At 36.9% G+C, this 6848-nt stretch overlaps 3 long non-coding RNA genes across 4 annotated transcripts; 1 reads left to right on the plus strand and 2 right to left on the minus strand.

Moving 5' to 3' along the window:
* Nucleotides 1–477: 477 nt before the first annotated feature.
* On the minus strand, nt 478–3315 carry LOC125227895. 2 transcript variants are annotated; one of them, XR_007177238.1, is made up of 3 exons: nt 1233–1853; nt 1080–1147; nt 478–995 (listed from the first exon to the last, which is right to left on the minus strand). It is a non-coding gene; the product is annotated as an uncharacterized LOC125227895 (long non-coding RNA). The 2 variants fall into 2 exon arrangements; XR_007177237.1 differs by having other exon boundaries at nt 478–1147; nt 1233–3315.
* A 301-nt stretch (nt 3316–3616) lies between these two features.
* On the plus strand, nt 3617–5488 carry LOC125227897. Its single transcript, XR_007177240.1, has 2 exons — nt 3617–3870; nt 4021–5488. It is a non-coding gene; the product is annotated as an uncharacterized LOC125227897 (long non-coding RNA).
* LOC125227896 lies at nt 5232–6550 on the minus strand. The gene is made up of 3 exons (XR_007177239.1): nt 5986–6550; nt 5833–5900; nt 5232–5749 (listed from the first exon to the last, which is right to left on the minus strand). It is a non-coding gene; the product is annotated as an uncharacterized LOC125227896 (long non-coding RNA).
* Nucleotides 6551–6848: the final 298 nt, after the last annotated feature.

Below are 6848 nucleotides of genomic sequence, written 5' to 3' on the forward strand. Positions count from 1 at the left end.
GAATTGCAAAACAATGCATAGGATTTAAAATAACTCAAGATGTTAAGAATGAAATCTCAATAGATCAGTCCCTCTACATAAAAATGATACTTAGTCGCTTCGGGATGGAAAACTGTAGGCCGGTATGGACACCAACTGATCCAAATGTCAAGTTGAAGAAAGCTGAGAATCAAGGAGAAATATTAACAGATATTCCATACCAGGAGATTATTGGCTGTCTATTATACCTATCACAAGGTACTCGACCCGATATAACTTATATAGTGAACTCACTGAGTCGATACAACAGTCAGCCTACCGCAGAACATTGTGTAACGGTGGTGTATTTGATGGGGGGTAAATAAAATAGAATGGAAAGCTCCGGCTAGTTCAAAGTAAATACACCCACGTTAGCACAAAATTTATAATAAAACAAAAGCTAAATGGTGTCTCTATACTTGCTGGAGGAAAGCTAGAGGAGAAACAAATTAAACAATATCACATTTTATAACTTTATTAATTATAAATAAACTCTTGCCTACAGAAAGGTTTCATTTAATGTTTCCCGAAATACTAAATTCGACACCATATAAAATATGAACTACGCTCAGTGGTAAAGCTGGGCCGCTTTAAGAGGGTCCAGGAAAAGGTTTCTTACAACCATTTATTCTACAAAAACTAAATATGAATTTACCTAAAGTTATGCACCAGAATTCTCAAAATAAATGAAATCAGAAATTACTTTACACAGAAATTAAAAACCTGAATTACACAGCATTACCGGCAGGAAACGGGCAGGAGACACACCTTGTCAGGGATGAGCCGGCTGCTCCCCGGACTCCGGTGCTGACGCCCCCTCGCCACGTGGACAGGGCTGACCCTTCCATACGAAAACAAGGTCCAAAGACACCTTGCGCCAGTAAGCCAAAGAAGTTTCCTTGCACATCGAAATTGTAAAGGTTCTTGTTTAATTATCTACTTCTGCAATTCTCTAATTCTTTACTTCTTCCCGACTCCTATGAAACAAATAAATTGGTCACATTAGTCGAGTGCCCTCACACACTGTGATAGACTAAACAAAAAAATGTAAGCGAGCTCACCGGAGACCTGCAGACTGCAGACCGAGGATCTCCAAGGAGCACTCCCACCCTTAGCATGTTTCTGCCAGCTGGAAATAAACCAATTTATGGTTAAGAATCTCTCCACGTTTCACGCCATGGAAATATCAAAAGCTCACAGAGAAATCTACTTACTCAGACTGACAGAACGCACCACACAAAATATGGAACGCCACGGCAGCACGTGGCATGCCGGGCTCCAGGCCCTTATACGGCCGTCCGATCACTATACAAGAGGATCTCGTCACAGAAAGAACGGCGCACTGAATGATCTCGAATTTAAAGGACCCAAAACAAAAGCCGGGTGGCAAACGAATAAACAATAAAATACTCTAATTCATTAGATGAAAATTACTCCAGTTTCTGTATCAGACCTTGAAGTAAACAAAACCTAACAAATATCATTCCAGAACAGCCTTAAAAAACCTATGATAACATTTGTTATCATGTCTCTAAAATATTATATTTTCCAAAAATCAATACTTAAAGTATATCAAAACTATACAAAGTTTTCCTGGAATGACAGCCAAAATACCTACAATTTCGAATAATACTTGTTGTATGGCAACCCTACAACAGATAAACATAAATATGTGCATTTGAAGTGCAACAGATAATGCAATGAACGAGAAGGAAGTGTTTCATTCAAAAATTAAATCTATCCAAAATATTAATTCCGACTATCAAAAAATCTGCTACGTTACAATACCCCCCTTCCCGATTTAAGGTTCAACGTAGGTGAACCGCTCGCTGTCCTCAGCGACTTTCATAAGAAAAAAAAAACAAAATCTGAAGGCAAGAAAACTAAACCTACCAAAAAATATCAGAATCAAAAAAACCTGACGCAAGTTCGAGACTGCAAAATCTCAAAAAAATCATCCCCCAAAATCTACAAAATTATACCAAAAGGTATTTAAAAACAAGCAAAACTACTGTTTGACCACAAAAAAAAATATTTAAAAAAAATCTCGAACCCGCGTCAACCCTCGGAGGGTGAAAAAAACTATGCGGCCAACTGATGCGCTGCATATAGAAAAAAAACCTCTGCTAAATTCCAAAACAGTAAACAAACCGTTGGCCTTCTCAGTGCAACTTGCAATAAAGCTTGTTGTGCTGAGAAAACCAAAAAACCAACCGCCAGGACCGATGTTCAGCATTCCCAAAAAAAAAAACTCAGCTAGACCGGGCGAAACCAAAGTTATAGTCTTCCGACTATAAACTTCCAAAACCAAACCAAAATCATTGTTACAGCCCTACAGGTTGACGACACCTGCTTGTCTCAACCCTTCAGGTGAACAAACTAAAAAAAACAAACTGAACCAAAAAAACTATGCCTGGTTGAATTGGCCACACCAATCTGTGCCAACTCTCCCTCAAAATACCAAAAAAAACTAACTACGTTGACGACGAGACCCCAAATCTAAAAACAATTTAAAGTTGCACTCAACTCCTCGCAGGTGTGGTTCTCACCTAACCCTGGCAAAAAAAATCAAAACCAAAACCATACCTACAACCATTTGGCTGTAGCTAAACTAAAAAAATATCAAAACAATTGCATGTCTGTAGTAGGCTAAACAAAACATTACCCTTCTTCCTACGAAGTCGGGTAAAGACGTGGCAACAAACTCCGTGTGTCGTTCCAACGCCGAAAAATGGCCGTTGAACCCGCCAGCACGATAATCACAAAAAGGTACCACCAATCGGTGTACCGCGGTCGATATGGCCCAAAAATGAGAGCCCGAAACAAAAAAAAACAGCCCCTGAAAATGGGTGACTGCTGGCTCTCCCCACCAAACCGACCAAACTGCGTAGCCACAAATACGCAAAAATGCACAAACCGTGCTCGGGTGTGGTAAGCACCCGATACCCACCTACTACAGAACACCCAATTTGGCCATGTTAAGGACCGCTCAAAACTAAAAGTGAGCCAGGTTGTGTCGCCCCTGACATACATCACGCATATAAAGTTTCCATACATCATATCTTCCGTATTTACCATACCTCACGCATTCATACCTTCCATGCCTCTCTCATACCAAAAAAAATCGTAGTGGAAGCAGTCACATTCTGTCCACCACTTTCCGAACATGAGTCGTGATTGGATATTCTACCATTAATATCCAACACTCTTCACGAACAACCGCGAAAACGAAACGTAATTGAGTAGGGGAGGGCGTTAACCTCATTAAAAAAACCTACCAAAAACTTATGTTCACAACCATAACATGCCATAATAAAAACCGAAATAACCAAAAAGAAACAATTTAAATTTGCCAACCAAATCTAAAACCGAATCAATATTTTACTTAAACGAGTTTAAGTTACAAAAATAATTCAAAAAATGTTTTGAAATACCCAGGGTTGAGTGCCAAAAAAAAACCTAATTACTGTATTGAATTTAAATTATTACAATACTAAAAACCGCAAGGAATTGTGCAATTACCAAATAAAATTGTTACAATTTGTTGTACAATCTGAGTCATAACCAAAATATATGCGCGTTTCCGAACGCACCTTCCAAAAAAAACTTGTCTGTCAACTGTCAACCAAAATAAATTTGAAAAACTACCGTGCTACGGTGCTAAATGAACAAAAAAATTAAATATCATAGCACTTCGTTCCGAAAATAGACTAATATACTTTAAAATATGCAAGGAAACATTTATTGTTGCAACCGAAATAAAATTCAACGAAAATCTATATAAAAAGGCAACAATTTTTATGTTGATCAACAACACGAAACAAAGTGAAACAAAACTACAAAAAAATTCAGGTAAGTACTAAAAAATGAGCAAAGGAGGCATACTTACGCTATGGCTCCTCTCTCATAACAAAATAAACGCTAAATGTTGTTGCAAGTTGTAACAAAATAACCAAACTAACCTGTATTGCATACTTCTAAATTAAAATGAAATTGTTACAGATTTCTACTAAATGCTGAATTTGGATACATAAACCACGAAACAAAACCAACAAAAGGATCCAGCCATGCCCACTACTGGACACCGGATCACAGGAAGTGTGTAAAATTGAAAATTTATCCTGTAAACTGTCATCGGAACTAAAAGCGCAAACACGCAGAAGAAGAATATCTTCATTTTTAAATTTAAATGACATCACAAAAGAAGCTTTCCGGACACTGCTGCCAGCTATCCCGAAGAACTCTGAAAAACAAAATAGTGGTGTCGCTTTCACCACATCACAACCTATGAAGAACAGTGATTTACTATTAACTTTGTTAACTAATAAGCTGTGAAATTATGTGCTGTGTTCTCTAATAAAATATACTGTGTTGAAAATTCTGGTGTTTGAAAGTGAAAAATTAAAAGTATACTAACAAATACAGTTGTTTTCCTTAATAAAACTTAATCCGTAATAAACTATTATGTATATTAGCTTAATCCCTCAAAACAATTACATTGCAGTGTAAAATAGTCAAAAGTAACAAATACTAAAAAAAACATTACTAAAGTGCAGTTCCAATAAACAGTTGTCAAAATTATAAAACTAAAAAGTTCCCGAACAAAATTCTAACAAATATCAATTTCATAAAATATTGTTCTAATTGAAATGTTAACTTTACACTATTTTTCCAAAAAGAAATACTAAAATGCTAAAGCATACGAAAAACCAGACTAAATAAATCCAAAATAGTATCCACTATTATTCAAAACAAACATGTGCTTTGATATTAGTTAAGTCAGCAAAATTTGTTAACCTCAAAATGTATCACACAAAATGTAACTCTTTTCTAAAAATTATATGTCAAATGAACATAAAATAAAAACACAAAATGTATGCTAATACCAAAAAATACAATGCAACAAACATTTAACTTCAAAATAGTTACTAAAAGTTTCACAAAAGGTGAGACAAAAAAAATTTAAGTAATTTCTGGTGCATAACAAAATCTAGGCTTATCCTTCAGCAAGTCATTACTAAAAAATCAAAATTCCCAGGGCGCCAGTGTAACGGTGGTGTATTTGATGGGGGGTAAATAAAATAGAATGGAAAGCTCCGGCTAGTTCAAAGTAAATACACCCACGTTAGCACAAAATTTATAATAAAACAAAAGCTAAATGGTGTCTCTATACTTGCTGGAGGAAAGCTAGAGGAGAAACAAATTAAACAATATCACATTTTATAACTTTATTAATTATAAATAAACTCTTGCCTACAGAAAGGTTTCATTTAATGTTTCCCGAAATACTAAATTCGACACCATATAAAATATGAACTACGCTCAGTGGTAAAGCTGGGCCGCTTTAAGAGGGTCCAGGAAAAGGTTTCTTACAACCATTTATTCTACAAAAACTAAATATGAATTTACCTAAAGTTATGCACCAGAATTCTCAAAATAAATGAAATCAGAAATTACTTTACACAGAAATTAAAAACCTGAATTACACAGCATTACCGGCAGGAAACGGGCAGGAGACACACCTTGTCAGGGATGAGCCGGCTGCTCCCCGGACTCCGGTGCTGACGCCCCCTCGCCACGTGGACAGGGCTGACCCTTCCATACGAAAACAAGGTCCAAAGACACCTTGCGCCAGTAAGCCAAAGAAGTTTCCTTGCACATCGAAATTGTAAAGGTTCTTGTTTAATTATCTACTTCTGCAATTCTCTAATTCTTTACTTCTTCCCGACTCCTATGAAACAAATAAATTGGTCACATTAGTCGAGTGCCCTCACACACTGTGATAGACTAAACAAAAAATGTAAGCGAGCTCACCGGAGACCTGCAGACTGCAGACCGAGGATCTCCAAGGAGCACTCCCACCCTTAGCATGTTTCTGCCAGCTGGAAATAAACCAATTTATGGTTAAGAATCTCTCCACGTTTCACGCCATGGAAATATCAAAAGCTCACAGAGAAATCTACTTACTCAGACTGACAGAACGCACCACACAAAATATGGAACGCCACGGCAGCACGTGGCATGCCGGGCTCCAGGCCCTTATACGGCCGTCCGATCACTATACAAGAGGATCTCGTCACAGAAAGAACGGCGCACTGAATGATCTCGAATTTAAAGGACCCAAAACAAAAGCCGGGTGGCAAACGAATAAACAATAAAATACTCTAATTCATTAGATGAAAATTACTCCAGTTTCTGTATCAGACCTTGAAGTAAACAAAACCTAACAAATATCATTCCAGAACAGCCTTAAAAAACCTATGATAACATTTGTTATCATGTCTCTAAAATATTATATTTTCCAAAAATCAATACTTAAAGTATATCAAAACTATACAAAGTTTTCCTGGAATGACAGCCAAAATACCTACAATTTCGAATAATACTTGTTGTATGGCAACCCTACAACAGATAAACATAAATATGTGCATTTGAAGTGCAACAGATAATGCAATGAACGAGAAGGAAGTGTTTCATTCAAAAATTAAATCTATCCAAAATATTAATTCCGACTATCAAAAAATCTGCTACGTTACAATTGGATGGCGCTAAAACGTGTCATGAGGTACCTTAAAGGTACAATTAATTTGAAACTTACTTACAAGAGGAATATAAGTGAGATTATTTCTGGCTACTGCGATTCAGACTGGGCAAACAGTGTTGAAGATCGAAGATCTTGCACAGGTTATATATTTTTATTTCAGGGTGGTCCACTTAGCTGGAATTCAAAGAAGCAACAGACTGTTGCATTATCCACGACCGAGGCTGAATACATGTCTTTGGCCTCAGCAATCCAAGAGGCTCTTTGGTTGAAACAGCTAGAGGAAGAA

This window comes from Leguminivora glycinivorella, chromosome 7 (genome assembly GCF_023078275.1).
Source record: "Leguminivora glycinivorella isolate SPB_JAAS2020 chromosome 7, LegGlyc_1.1, whole genome shotgun sequence".
NCBI classification, from domain to species: Eukaryota; Metazoa; Arthropoda; class Insecta; order Lepidoptera; family Tortricidae; genus Leguminivora; species Leguminivora glycinivorella.